We start from the raw sequence: 15,244 nt of genomic DNA, 5'->3' as shown, positions 1-15,244 counted from the left end.
TCCTTTCTTTTTCCCTTCCTTCCTTCTTTCCTTTTGCTTTTATTCCCTTTTTTAAAATCAAATATTTGTGACCTGGCACCTAATAAATGTGTTTGGAACTTGTTCTTGGAACCATGAGGAATACAAAGGTGAATGATTACAACTTTCTGTCTGCAAGGAGGTTACAACCCAGTGAGAGAAAGACGTGTACACAAACAAGGCCTATAGAGGAAAATGCAAAATAAGTTAAAATGGCATGAGGTGTAGAGGGACAGTAATGAGATCAGTGATTGCCAAGAACTAGGCATGGGAGGAGGAAGCTGTCTACAAAGAGACACAAGGGAACTTTTTTGGTTTGATGGAGATACTCTATATCTTCATTGTGGTGGTGGTCAGTTACTCAACTGTATATGCTTGTCAAAACTCAGGACTGTTCTCCTAAAATGAGTGAATTTAACCGTATATAAATTATACCTCAATTATGAACCTGACATTAAAAAATGATGTGAGATGGAAGTACAGAGGAGGGAAACAATTCCAACTCAAATTGTTGAGAATGCTTTCATGAAGGAGTTGCTATTTGAATTAGGCCTTGAAAAAGAATAAACGTTTGATCTTTGGCAGAAATGGGGGAGAGGGAGCCATTTATCCTACAATGACCTACAAAGGAACATGAGCATAACCCTAGAAGTGTGAAGATACACGTGTGTTTGAGGAACAGTGAACACAGGTTCCATAGGGCATGAGCTGGGAGATGTTTAGGTTCAGGTGAGATCTTGGGGAGCCCCCGGTGCCTACGAAGGAGTTCCAACTTTATTCAGTAGCAGGAGAGAGTCAAGAAAAGTTCTGAGAATGAAAGCAAGGTGTTCTGCTCAGTGTTTTAAAAGGAGCACTTTGGGGTTCTATGGAGACTGGAGGAAGGGAGATGAGCTAAAAGGTAGTTACATTCATTTAGGCAAGACACGATGTGCCCTGACCTCGGGCGGCTGCGTCATGAATGGAAAAGAGGGGAGAGTCCAGAGAGGAGGAGATATAATGTGAAGGTACGAGGGAAGGAGGACCTAAAAGTGACCCAAAGATATCCAGTTTACCTGCCAGCATGGGAACCAAGGCCCCAACCAAGTCAGAGAACAGAGGACCAGGGGCTTGGAGTCGGGTAGAGAAGGAGCAAGATGGACAATGCCATGCAGTTCGAGATCAGGGTTAAAGCCGCCTTGGCATGGAAGTACTAGGACTACCAGAAATTGTCCTTCTGTCCTTCTGAATCAGCACAAAAAACAGAAGCCTGTCAAAGACAAAGCTATACACTAGTTGAATCTCTAAGCATAGACTTCATTCAGTAACAACTGTTGCAATAGGGAAGAGGGCCCAGTGGGAACTGAACTCAATGTCGCTGAAACAAAAGATAGACCTTTTTAAAAGCTGGGATGAGCTAAGGGAAAGGCATTGAGGGATGTTGAGGAGGTTGGTCCACGTGACTAGGTCATCTGGGTTTGTTAACTGGCACTATCTGGAAGACCAACTTTCTGCATCTTTATGACAAGAGGCAGTGGTGCAAGTTAGCGCAAGGGGCCCACTGGGCTGGGAGTGAGAGTTCTCTCCTTGAATGTTTGCATTTCAAAGAGACTGGAAGCAGGAAAGGATTTCTAACTGCAAGCTTTCTAGAGTCACTGCTCTGAGAAGGGGTCCTGGAGCCTGTCTGCCTATCACCAGGTTTTGGCTGGAACAAACAGTAAACTCTCCAGGCAGAGTTGAGCTTTCTCATGGAAGCATCTTAAGGGGGGCTGGGGTCATCCTAAGGATGTGGCCTTGAGCTGTTAGAAACTGTCCCCATGGTAGTTCAGATCTCTTAGTGTATGGGGTTGGGGGTAGACCAAATCCTTTGTGCTGAGAGTCTGTAGTTTTAGAGGCCACAGTTGAGACCTCGTTGAGAATAGGGCTCCAAGGAGCCTGACCAGAGTTTGGCCAAGGAGAGGGTCTTGTGAGGACAGAACTCTGGATTTAAGATGTCCAGCGATTGTGTGAGAAACACCCCTTTATTTCAATGTCTCCAGAGTGCCACATTCAATCTACAGATAGGAGGCAGCAGTGGTGAAAAATCTTAGGGGAAATTGTAAAGTTCAAAAATGTTTCCAGAACTCAAACTTCCCGGTCAGCACTACCTGCTCCATACCCAACCTGACCCCAAGCATATGCTCTCAACACACACTCACCTCATCCCCACTTCACTGTAAGGTGTTTTCCGCTCCTGCTCTAGCTCTCCCCGCCTCTTCCAACAGACAGAAGATCCCCTATTGCCTTAGGGGTGAGAGGTCCTTTCGAGGTGAGCTCACCACTCCTTCACCTCTGCTTTCTCCCTCCGAAACAGGAAGGTGGAGAAGATGTAGACTCTTGCCTCCCTACACCCCCCATCCAGTCCCCTTCTGCAAGACTTTCAGCTCAGCGGCATTGGGCTGCACCTCCTGTTGCACCGAAATGGGATGGGAATCAGAGAACACTGGTGCAGTAAACCTGGAGAACATTTACTAAAGAACCCTTGATTCTTTTTAAACAAGAAAGCTAAGCCCTGTGGGTGAGTTAATGACACAGCAGGAGTAGAACCCATGTTTCCTGACTCCCATTCTAGTGCTCTTCCCATTGCCCTTAAGATTATTCGGTCAGGCCCCTGGGAAAGAAGTGTCAGAGAGTATTAAAGAGAGATAATTGCCTTACCAAGCTGACCATGTTTTTAACACAATAGAAGAAATGAAAACCAGAAGAGCACTGTACTCTGTTCAATATTTGCTCTCTGGTACCCCCAACAGTGCTCCGAAAATTCCCAGAAGCTAGTACCATCTTCTATGTATTCTCCTCTCAGAATCCTACATATTCCTAAGGACCCAATGCTAACCACAGCCTTCCTTGTCCACATCAACCTGAAGTGAATGATCTTTGTCCTCTTACTTACCTCATCTGTTTTTTTAGTGCTCATTTAATGCCTCATACAAAGCTGTCCAATTCAGAAGCCACGATCCACATATGACTATTTAAATTAATTTAAATTAAGTTAAAAATTCAGTTCCGTTCCTCAGTTGCACTATCCACATTTCAAGTGCTCAACAGCCACATATGGCTAGTGGCTACTATTAGATAACGCACATTATGGAACATTTCCCTCATCACAAAAAGGTCTATTGGACAGCACTACATACAATTAGTTATAATTTTTTATGTACATGTTTTATTTTCCAGTGAGACTGTGAGCCCTTTAGGGACCACACCTTATCAAACTCTATATCCCTTTCCTACCAGCAATCTTAGCACAGCGCTTTACACTTAATAAATATCCAACATATTCATTGATTGGGTCTTCAGGAAAGAATTCCCTTATTAGTCAGCTCTCATATTACTTAAAACTTTTTGCTTTTCCTCAGCCACAAATAAAGCTCAGTCCATCTTCCCAGAAAGAGGAACGGTGCATTGAAGCCTAACAGATAAGAAATGCCTGTCCATCCAGGCGTGGTCTGCAGGAAAAAGGGCAAAGGAAGGGATTGGCTGCCATGTACTACGCCTGCCATACATTCCAGACTCCAGGCCTTTGAGCCTCTGAAAAGAACTTCTGTCTGAATGCCTAGTTCCCTGACTTCTACCTCCCAGGGAGTTGTTCCCAATTTGAAATATTCCTATGAGGTCAGGGTGCTGCCAAGGCCACGTGATGTTTAGCAATTGGCAAGGGGTGGGGGGTCAGAGGTATGTTGAATAAAATCAGCCTGAAAATTCCCTAAGTAGGTCTCCGAACCATTCTAGATAGCCTGGGCTCTGGGTGACAAAGGACTCAGCTAGCCAATCTGGACCTGTTTCACGGTGTACCCCCAACAGCCTGGCCTTCCTCAGCTCTCACCTGCCGACCTCATCTCCATCTGGAGGGCTTTTGGATTTAGTTACTGAAGCCTAATCTCTCCTGGAAATCCACCAAGAACTGAACCACCCTTGGATATGTTCAGTCCAGTATTTTCTTCCCTAACATCTTCTATTGTTTTCTAGTTGTTTTAAGTATAATACTTATACCCTTGGGAGCAGAGACCTCATGCCATCATTGTACTCCACCTTTTTTGAGATGATTAAAGGAAGACGATGTTTGTGAAAGTGCCTGCCTGGAGGAGGCCTCAAAAATGTCAACTCCCGGGGCTGGCCCAGTGGCGCAGCAGTTAAGTTCGCATGTTCTGCTTCTTGGCAGCCCGGGGTTCACCACTTCAGATCCCGGGTGTAGACCTGGTACCGCGTGGCAAGCCATGCTGTGGTAGGCATCCCACATATAAATTAGAGGAAGATGGGCATGGAGGTTAGCTCAGGGCCAGTCTTCCTCAGAAAAACGAGGAGGATTGGCAGATGTTAGCTCAGGGCTAATCTTCCTGGGGGAGGGGCAATGTCAACTCCCTCTGCCCCTGTCTCCCTCCCCGGCATCTAGCCTGGAGCCATGCCTCCTTTTTTGTTCCTCCAAGTCTTGCCCATTCTAAAGATGCAGTTTAAAGTCCCTTTTCTCTCCATGAAGTCTCTTCTGACCACCTGGTGGGAAGTGATTCCTCTCTCGTTTGAAATTCCACCACCACACTAGGAGACCCTCACCACTCAATTGGCATAAGTATTGTTAGTTACCCTTCCGTGTATGCTTCTTGAGGATTTTATACTTCTTTGTGTCTCTAGGGCATAGCCCATAGCAGATCTTCTATAAATATGTAGGGTTTGATTTGTTTGTAATATTGACAAGTATATATATATATATATTTTTTAAGATTAGCACCTGAGTTAACATCTGTTGCCAATCTCCTTCCATTTTTTTTTTCCTTCGTCTTCTTCTCCCCAAAGCCCCCCAGTACATAGTTGTATATTCTAGTTGCAGGTCCCTCTGGTTGTGCTGTGTGGGATGCCACCTCAGCATGGCCTGATGAAGCAGTGCCTTGTCTGCACCCAGGATCCAGATCCAGTGAAACCCTGGGCCTCCAAAGCGGAGCACACGAACTTAACCCCTTGGCCACAGGGCCAGCCCCAGGACAAAGGCTTTTAAAGTGGCTTTTAGAAAATATTCATATATCTTAAAGCACTTTACACAGTACCTAACATGTTTTAAGTGCTGAGTAAATGTTGAGTGAGTGAAGTTTCCAGATAAGCCCTTTAGAAAAGCAAATCACAGTCATCTGGTCACTTATATTCTAGTATGTATATAACAGTGATGAGCCTATATCAACCACACCATTGATTGACAAATCTCAGTGATGACTCTTCTTATGGAACATGTCCTAGTGCTGCTGCCATGGCACCACTTGTGGGCGTAGCACCATAACCTTCTTCACAACATCACTCAAGTTTCAGCTGATGCTCTTGTACGGGAGGAAAAAAATCTTTTCCTCTACCAGTCATACGTTCATTTGCTAGTGCCCTATAAATTAAACTGATAAAAGACAGATTAACAAGAGAAAAACAAGTTTATGAACACATGCATCACGCATACCCATGGGAGCACTCAGAGATGAGTAACTCAAAGAGGTGGTTAGAACTTCGGCTTATATAGCATTTTAAAAGAAGACTAGTAAGTCTTTAGAGATGTGACAAGACAAAGGCAAAGGACTTTGAGTTTCTAGCGGTGGCAAATTATGGGAAGGTATATATATATGGGGGAACTAACGGAAGATCAGGGCTAGTTAGTAAAGTTTGTTATACAGATTCCTCTGCTGCCATCTCTGGGCTGATAAAGGGCTAGAGTTGTCTCTGATGATTAATATTTGTCCTTCCAGGTAGAGAGGAGAGAGGGGTCCATCTTTACAAATTTATGTCCTGCTTTCAGGCAAATAAGGGGAGAGCGGAGAGTTTTTCTTACATCTGATCAGCTCTAAATAATCCTTGTGTCAAAGTGGCATATTTTGGGGTGGCATACTCTGTGACCCTTCATACCTCAACCAGCCAAGCCACACTGACACATTATGTGCTGCAAGGAACTCATTTTCACTCACTTCTCAAACAATGGCAACCCTTGTGGACTCCTATTTCACCTAATGGCGATATTACACAACTAGGCCAGGCAAATCAAAATCATGAACTAGCAGATAAGCAGCTATATGACAATCTGAGGTCATCATCAGAGCTCCATGTAAAATCCTGTATGGTTGCATGATAGTCTCTGGAATTGGGTTAAAGCGGAAGGGTGAGGAGCTGTTTCCGTGGCCAAGTGGCTAAGTTCATGTGCTCTGTTTCAGTGGCCTGGGGTTCACCTGTTGGGATCCTGGGTACAGACCTAGCACCAGTCGTCAAGCCATGCTGTGGGGGCATCCCACATAGAAGAACTAGAATGACCTACAACTAGGATTCACAACTTTGTAATGGGGCTTTGGGGAGAGAAAAAAAAAAAAAGAGGAAGTTTGGCAACAGATGTTAGCTCAGAGCCAATCAAAAAAAAAAAAAAAAGTGGAAGGGCGAGAAAGTGGAATTCACTTTACCACAAGTCTCAGCTAGGAAGTCTCATCAGTAAGAGTTGCCCTTGTACTCCATGAAATCCATCTTGGTCTGTCATCTACTCATTGATCCACTCATTCATTTAATAATTATGTATTAAGTACCTAATCTGCCCGGACATGGAGATAAACCAATGAACAAAACTGACCATGTCTAGGCTCTTATGGAGAATGTAAATTCTCACAAGAGATTTATCAATCAACTACTCTATTTCCTCAAATCTAAGTCATCACTGATTTACATCATGGATTTAATAACAGCTTTTCAGGAAAAAAAAAGAAGAAGAAGAAAAAGAGCTACCACATTAAATATACACATTGATTAGATATTAGCATCAAAATTTACTCCCCTAAAATATCACAAAACAATGTGTAGATATGACAAAACTCAGTTTATTACTTACAAGTTATCTTGACAATCTTTGTAGCATCTCAAAGGAGGGTAAGAGCAAAACTGGGCTATTTATTAAACTTTGAAAGTCTGGTTGAAGGTGGGTCTTTCAATAGGGGGAGAGGGAAGTCTTAGCATCAGATAATGATCATGATAGTTTAGAACCAGTAGCACAGCAATTGAGACGAGGGGCTCAGAGAGTCTTGGGGTATAAATTGTGATTTGGTGCTTTATTTTGAAGAGTTGGTAGGTCTTTCAAGAAGGTCCTGGAATCAGCAATAAAGTCATTTGTTTGCAACTTTTATCTTCCTTGTCAAGAGCTTGCTGGAACAGTAAAGTTATGCTGATGACAGCTGTAGAACAGTAAAGTCATGCTCATGTGTAGAGTAAGCTATGGAGATGGTCTCATAAACATGTGAAAACATGCATCTTAGGAGAAAGAAAGTAATTACACAATTAAGGATATGTGATTAGAATTGCAAAATACACTGTGATGGATGAATATAGGGTGCTGTGGGAGCATATAACTGGGGCACCTCACCTAGTCTGCAGAGGTCAGAAAAAGCATCTTTGAGGAACTTGTATTTGAACTGACGCAAAAGGATGAGTTTGGCTAGATTAAGAAATGGAGAGGTGGGGATGGGAGGATGAGATAGCTTGTGCAAAGGTCCCACGGCAGGAAGTAACATGGTATATCTCAGGACTTGTTGCAAGATCAGCAAGGCTAGAGCACAAGGAGTGAGAGGAAAGAGGCACACAGTGGGGCTGGGGAGGAGATTGCTGTCCACTGCTATGCTTCAGAGAGATCTCTTTTTCTGAGATGAAAAACATTTTATGCTCTGAGATCGGAAGACTGCATCCCCAGAATCATGATCTAACATTCTCAAAGCTTTAAAAAGGGTGACAAGTGAGCCTCCATGTTAGACTACCACAACAACATCAGATTCAAATTGTTGCCCAACAGTAGCAAAACCAGTTCTAGACTCTCCTCCTACCTGAGCTCAAACTTGTCATCAAACAGGTTGTCCTGATTCTCATCTAGAGATCTGGCCATGACCAAGAGGCCAGGTCAATTTAAATTAAGAAAGAAGAGTTATTTCCAAGTGTTTGATTTGTAAGTGAGCAAATCAACTTTTTTTTTAATCTGGGATTAAGACTTCTGCTTTATAGTGATTTTTGTTTTATATACAATCATTCATTAATTTATTAAAATACTTCAATAATGTCTACTAGGTACCAGCTGCCATGCTTGTTCTTGAGTAAAACTTGCTCTGAAGGATTCCAAGCAGTTGAGGATGGGTTTAGAACTATGTGGTCAAGTGAAATTCTTTACGCAGGGGCTTCTTTGTTCTGGTTCTCTATCCCCCAAACGACAACGTATTATTATTTCCTGTGGTTTTGTGGGTTCACTGGGTCCAGCTCAGCAGCTCTTGCTTGGTGTCTCTCATGTAATTGCAGTTGTAAGTCAACAGGGACTGTAGTCAGTGGAAGACTCCCCTAGGTGAGACATCCCACATGGCTCACATACCTGGCTGGCAGTTGATGCTGAATGTTAGTCAGGAGCACAGCTGAGGCTGTCACCCAGAGCACCTACATGTGGCTTCTCTATGTGGCCTGGGCTTCTCACAGCATAAAGCCTGAGTTATGAGAGAAAGCAGCCCAAGAGCAAATGTTCCAAGAGGCAGGAGCAGAAGCTGCTGGGCCAGTAAAGGATTATGCCTGGAACTTCCCCAGTGTTACTTCTGCCATATTCTGTTGACGAGAGCAGTCACAGGTCCTTCCCAGATTCAGGGGAATGAAGAAATAAACTCCACCTCTTGATGAGGGAGTGACAAGGTCACATTGCACAGGAGCAATGGCACAGGGTGGGAGACATGACTGCAGTAATCTTTGGAAAGTACAATCTACCATATTGGAATAGTGGTAATGTTTGGACAGAAACTTGGTCCAAAGTTTGGTAAGGCTTGTTACCAAGCCTTATAAAAAGAAGGAGAAGGATGCAAAAGAGTACCGTGCATGGCTCTTGCCTTTGAGGTAGTTGTTGCTTATGCTATGTTTACAACTGAGAGAATGAGCTAAGGTACTTCCAAAACCACATACCAGTAAGTACGGACAAATGCACAGGCCTCTTCCACTCAGTGTCAGAAAAGATCTGAAAAGTAGAAACTCTGTGTGAAAACTCAAAGTGGGAGCCTCTTTTGTATTATTTAAAGGGAAAAAAGTATAATCAGTTACACATCAACCCCAAACTCCCAATCAATTTTCTAAGTCACAACTAAAACATTAAAACATTGTAAAGCACCTACATATATGTGAAAATCAATTATATTGGGATGCAAAATGCTTAAAACATTTGCTTCCTCATCACCAAATGATTAATATGAATGTTTATAAATAGCTGCTTTGTGTCAAGTACTGTGAAGAATTTGAGATTTTTATCCTACTTGCAAGCTAAGTTAGTCTGCTACAGTTTTGTGGTTGCTGACCAAAGACAAACCCCCTGCGTTAGGGACAAAGGACGATGTATTACTCACGGCAATAGCAATAGCCAGAGAACCATCATTGTCTTGCAGTTCCCTGACTCCAGTTCCTACAGATGACACAAGAGCCAGGCGATGCCTGCACACGTGATGGGTTGCATTCCAGGAGAGGAACACTAAACTTAGGAATCTCCAATTTTGTATGATGGGCTGCAAGCAAGCCCGTTGCCCAACCTTTGCCCCAGAGGGAGACATTATCTTTATTATACTGCACAGCAAACAGACCTACCTTCTGCTCTGGAGGGAGACACTATCTCCATCTTCCCAGGCTATACTCTCCTTGAAAAAAAGGCACAAAACTTTCTTGTTGGTGCCTCTGCTCACAAGACATGAAGAACATGAGAGTGCCATGGAGAACTGTCTCTCAACACTTTTTGGGCAGTGAAATGCTATTTCCTAGATCAAGCAATAGCTGAATTGTGTGCCCCTTTTCTTGACATTTGGCATTTTCAAAATATTTACACCGAATTTTGATGTTTTAGTACTTGTGTTTGTAAAATAGCAAAAGAATTTCCCTGACTATCATTTTATTATTCAGTTTCAAAAGAGAAAGAGAACTGGCAATATACATTTTTCGAGTCACCAATACATTGATGAAAACTGAGGCCATGGAAGGAAATGATGAGGTCACCATCTAACCATCTGTTATTTCTCCATTCGTGCACTCACTCATTCATTTATTCAACAAATAATTATTTAGGCTCTTAGGATTATGGAAGTGAAAAAGACAGCTATGTTCCCTGCTGTCATGGAGTTTATGGTCTAGTGGAAGAGACAGACATTAAACAACTAACTACACAATGAATTGTTTATTAGAATTGGGATAAGTCCTCTGAAAGAGAGGAAGCTGATCTTGCCCGGGGAGTCAGGGAAGGCTTATCTGAACGAGGCAGATTAAAGGACAAGTACTAGTTAACTAGGCAGTGAAGGGGCAAGACTGAGAGGAGTGAAGAGAGCGAGCATAAGACAGACCCTGAAGATAAAACCTTGAAGATCACCAGTATTTAAGGGAGGGGAGAGGAAAAGAAGCCCACAAAGAAGACTGAAAAGGAAGAGCTAGAGAGGTTGAAGGAAAATTAAGAAAAATTATCCAAAACTTGGAAATGAGGTGAAGAGGGTGACTACGTCCTTTCAATGTCATGGTGAAGCCCATGTTTAACAGGCCCACTCAAGGATGATTTCATTTTCAAGGAGAATGTACCATTGTTTGTCTTTGTCTTTTATTATTAAGAATTGAGACTCTGTAAAACTACTTAATAACATGTTAATATCAGTGGTGTGCTGGTAAACTGGCTGAAGGGAGAGGGGCTAGCTTACAAAGTTCCTGAATATTTAATAATCAGCTGGTATGAGCTGGCTCTAGCACACCACCTGGTAACCTCAAAGGTTATGGTTTGTTAGGACATTAACCAATTTTGTCTCCAACCCAGCAATCTTATTCTAAGATTCTTCTTTTTTTAAGGATTACATAAACTCTGGTTTCTCAAAATAGTCTTTGAGCCAGCGTTACCATCTTACTGGTTTCCTCATTAATTAATGAGTTAATTAAATTTTGACACATTTTCATTTTAGTTTGGGAAAGAGTCATGTTTTTAAACTTTTTTGAAAATTATATTTTGATCCTAAGAGTATAGCTTCATGGAAAGCAAGGGAATCTTTCATATTCAAGAAGAATGGTGTGTCACAATGAGAAACCACTTGACACCCACTAGGATGGCTGCATCAAAAAGTCAGATACTAACAAGTGTTGACAAGGATATGGAGAAACCAGAACCCTCATACAGTGCTGGTGAGAATGTAAAATGGTGCAGCTGCTTTGGAAAACAGTGTGGCAATTCTTCAAATGATTAAACATAGAGTTACTATATGACCCAGCTATTCCACTAGGTATATACCCAAAAGAAATGAAAACATATGTCTACACAAAAACTAGCACACAAATGTTTATAGCAGCATTATTCATAATAGCTAAAAGGTGGACACAACCCAAATGCCTATCAACTAATGAGAGGATAAACAAAATGTGGTATATCTATACAATGGGATATTATTTATCCATAAAAAGGAATGAAGTACTGATACATGCTGTAACTTGGATGACCCTTGAAAACAATACGTTAAGTGAAGGAAGCTAGTCATCGAAGTCCACATAGTATATGATTCCATTCATATGAAAGTCCAGCATAGGCAAACCTACACAGACAGAAAGTAGATTAATAGCTGCTGAGGGGTGGGTGTGCGGGAGAACAGGGAGAGAGGGGAGTGACAGCTAAAAGATATTGGGTTTCTTTGTGAGGTGATGAAAATGTTCTAAAATTGACTATGGTGATTGCTGCACATATCTGTGAATATACAGAAAACCACTGAACTGTACACTTTAAATGGGTGAATTATATATCAATTAACAAGAAAGGAATGGTGTGGTTCATAGTGTTAAATACTCAGGGAAATCTAATAGGAATAGAATAGTAAAGTGGGAGGTGAGGGAAAAGATGAGTTGGAGGAGTTTTTCAGGAAGTTCGGCTGTGAAGGGCAAGGTAAATGTCTAAAGTGGATGTAGTATTAAGGAAATTTTGTTTTAAAGATTGAAGATGAGGAAATATGTCTAAAGATGTCAGTAGAGAAGGAAAAGTTGGAGAGACAGGAGAGAGGTTCATTGATGGGGTCCCCGAGGCGGCAGCAGTAGGAAAACCCAGGCCAGGTGAAGCGCACCATCTGAGACTGCATGAGGAACACCACTTCGGGTGAAACGGTGGGGGATGGAGAAAGGCAGCTGGGTGTGGAAGCAGGTAGGTTTGTAGGTTGGGTTATAGGAAGTTGAGGAAGTTCTCTGATGCCCTTTCTTCTTGCTTTGAATAAATTTGGCCATCTGAGGGAGTGAAGAGGAAGGTGACAGGGTTGGAAAACTGAAGAGTGGAGAAAGTTTGAAATGGTTGCTTCTGAGAATGGGAGAGTCAGTTTGCAGTGTTGCAGCAAAGACTACAGTAGGAATAATCTTATTTAGTTCCTACCCAGCAAGTCCAGACAAAGTTTAATTCATAAATATGTCTACCAAGATGAACAGGAGAATGATGGATCCCAGGGTCAGGGTGGCCTGCTGGAGACTCCTTTTAGGAGACATAACTTTGGGTTTGGGTCTAGAGACCTGGGTTCTAATTTCAGATAAAACACTTACCTGTTGTGTGGTCCTGAGCAATCAATTAACCTCTCTACGCTTCATTCCTTTTTCCATTGACATTGTATTTTTCAACTTTTATCTTGAAATAATTTTAAGTATATAGAAAAGTTCCAACGGTAGTACAGAGAGTTCCCATGTACCTTTCACTGAGCTTCCTCTCCTGTTAACATTGCACATAATTATGGCATATTTATCAAAACTAAAATTAACATTGGTGCAATACTAAACTACAGATTTTATTTGGATTTTACCAGTTCTTTCACTAAGATCTATTTTCTATTCCAGGATCTAATTCAGGATACCACATTACACTTACCCGTCACGTTGCTTCCAATCTATGACAGCTTCTTAGTCTCTTCCTGTTTTTTATGAACTTGACAATTTTGAAGAGTACTGGTGAAGTATTTTGTAGAGTTTCTCTCCATTTGGGGTTTATCTGATGTTTTCTCATGATTAGGCTGGGGTTATGAACTTTTGGGAAAAGACTCACAGAGGTGATGTGCCCTTTTCATCAACATGACCTATTACTGATGATGTTATTCTTGATCATTGGTTAAGGTCGTGTCTCCCAGATTTCTCCATTATAAAACTGTTACTTTCTTTTTTCCATACCCTGTTTATTAGAAGTCAGTTCCTAATTTGAGCGTATACTCATGGGGAGGGAAATTCTGTGTTTCCATTTTTAATCTTTTTAATGAAGAAGTTTAGCCCCCACATTCTATGATTCTAGGGTCTTTTCCATAGTGGTACAATTTAAGGGGAACCAAGAAGTTCCCTAACATTAGTCATCTACCTATCCTAGCCTGTGCTTGAAATTCCAGGAGTAATGAGGTGTTCCTTGGGGTTTTGTATCACGTACTTTCTGCAGGTCTTCTTTCAAAATGCAATTATTTCTGGGTGAATCAGCACCATCTTGTTGGTATCTTGTTGGGGTTTTGGATTTAAAAGGATCGTTGGAGGCCAAATAGTGCAACCTCCCATACCAAGTGAAAACTTTCTTCTTTTGTTTACACATGTGTAACCTGAAATACCTATTGGGTAGTCCTTGCTCTGGCCCTTTGCCCCACTGAGACCAGGGAAATGATTTATTTCCTTACACATATACCCAAAAAATTACTCCCAAAGCATTGTTGAGTAGTCTAGATTTCATGGATATTTTCATGGGGAGACTAAGCCAAACAAGACAAAGTTCCCATTAGACATCTCTGTTCTCTCTCTCAAACCACCCTCCTCAACTGATCAGTTCCTTATCTCCTTCCACAACCTGTCCCCTACCCCACTTCCCAACCCCTGTATTATCCCCATCAATAAGCACTCAGCATCTCTCACGAGTAAAACAAAAACCCAAAGCTGATTAGATGGCCCCTAGGGAGGGTCTAGCCCAGCCTGTCATATCTGGGTCATACCTTTTTGAGACAAAAAACTAAGAATTCTCTTCCCAAAGAAATGCACATATGCACTTTCACCAACAGCTTGCCAACATCTCTGGGGGCATCACTGGACTCTCAAAGCCCATCCTTGAACCCCCCAGGTTCCCACTGCTCCACTGCATTCCTGAAAGCTGGCCATCCACCTCCTGTCTGGGAAATGGAGTCACTAAGTAAGTCTGTTCTCTGGAGTGACAAATAATAAATCAAATCCCCTTCCATATGACAGATTTTCCTATATTTGAGGACTGTCATCATAACTCTTTTTGGTCCTCCTATTTTTCTAACCAAGTAGCCTCATTTTCTTTAGTTATTTCTTCATGTGATATGTTTGCATAACTGTCACCAGCCTGGGCACTCCTCACTGGATATAAGACCAGTTCTCAGAAGCTTTTTAAAATGAAATATCCCAATGAGATGCTACTTCACACCCATCAGATTGGCAAATCTGACAGTACTGATTGTGGCAAACAGCTATTGGGTAAATAAATTGAAGGGTATGTCCATCCAATGGAATACCATACACCAGTGAAAACGAATGGACTAGGGTTACATGTGTCAATACAGATAAATCTCACAGAAATAATGTTGAGCAAAGTTGTAGAAGGATACACATAGTATGATTTCATTTATATAAATACACGGAAACCATCTATGTATACGTAGTTTGACTTTTTAATATAAATATAAAAATACATGGGAATAATAAATACCAAATTTGGGATAGTGGGGCCCTCTGGAAAGTGGGAGGGAGATGAAATGGGAAAGGCAAACAGGGGGCTTGAACTACTGGCATTGTTTTGCTTCTTAAGTTGGGTCGGGATACCCAGGTATTTCTGGTATTGATCAAAATGTAAAACTAAATAAAAGTGGATCCAAGATTGGCAATATATATTAAAAGCTTTAAAATTGTTTATATTCTTTCATTTGCTCGTTCCTTTTGTAAGAAATTTTCCTAAGGAAATAATAAAAAACATATACACATACTTATATATACAGACAGTTGTGATGGTTTTCTTTATAAAAGCAAAAAAAACAACCAAAAACCTAAAGGCTCATCTCTAAGGGTTTAGTCAAAGATTATGTTCCATTCAGAGGCTGAATGAATACAACGTAGCCACCAAACATTTTGTGTTGGGAGAATATTTGGTGGCATGGGAAAGTGCTGACTACTTACTATAGTTTTTTAAAGGATGTCACAGAGTAATATTTACTGCATGATTTCAGTTAAAAAATGAAAATAT

Source organism: Equus quagga, chromosome 5 (genome assembly GCF_021613505.1).
Source record: "Equus quagga isolate Etosha38 chromosome 5, UCLA_HA_Equagga_1.0, whole genome shotgun sequence".
NCBI classification, from domain to species: domain Eukaryota; kingdom Metazoa; phylum Chordata; class Mammalia; order Perissodactyla; family Equidae; genus Equus; species Equus quagga.
Note: the sequence above shows the minus strand (reverse complement) of the source record.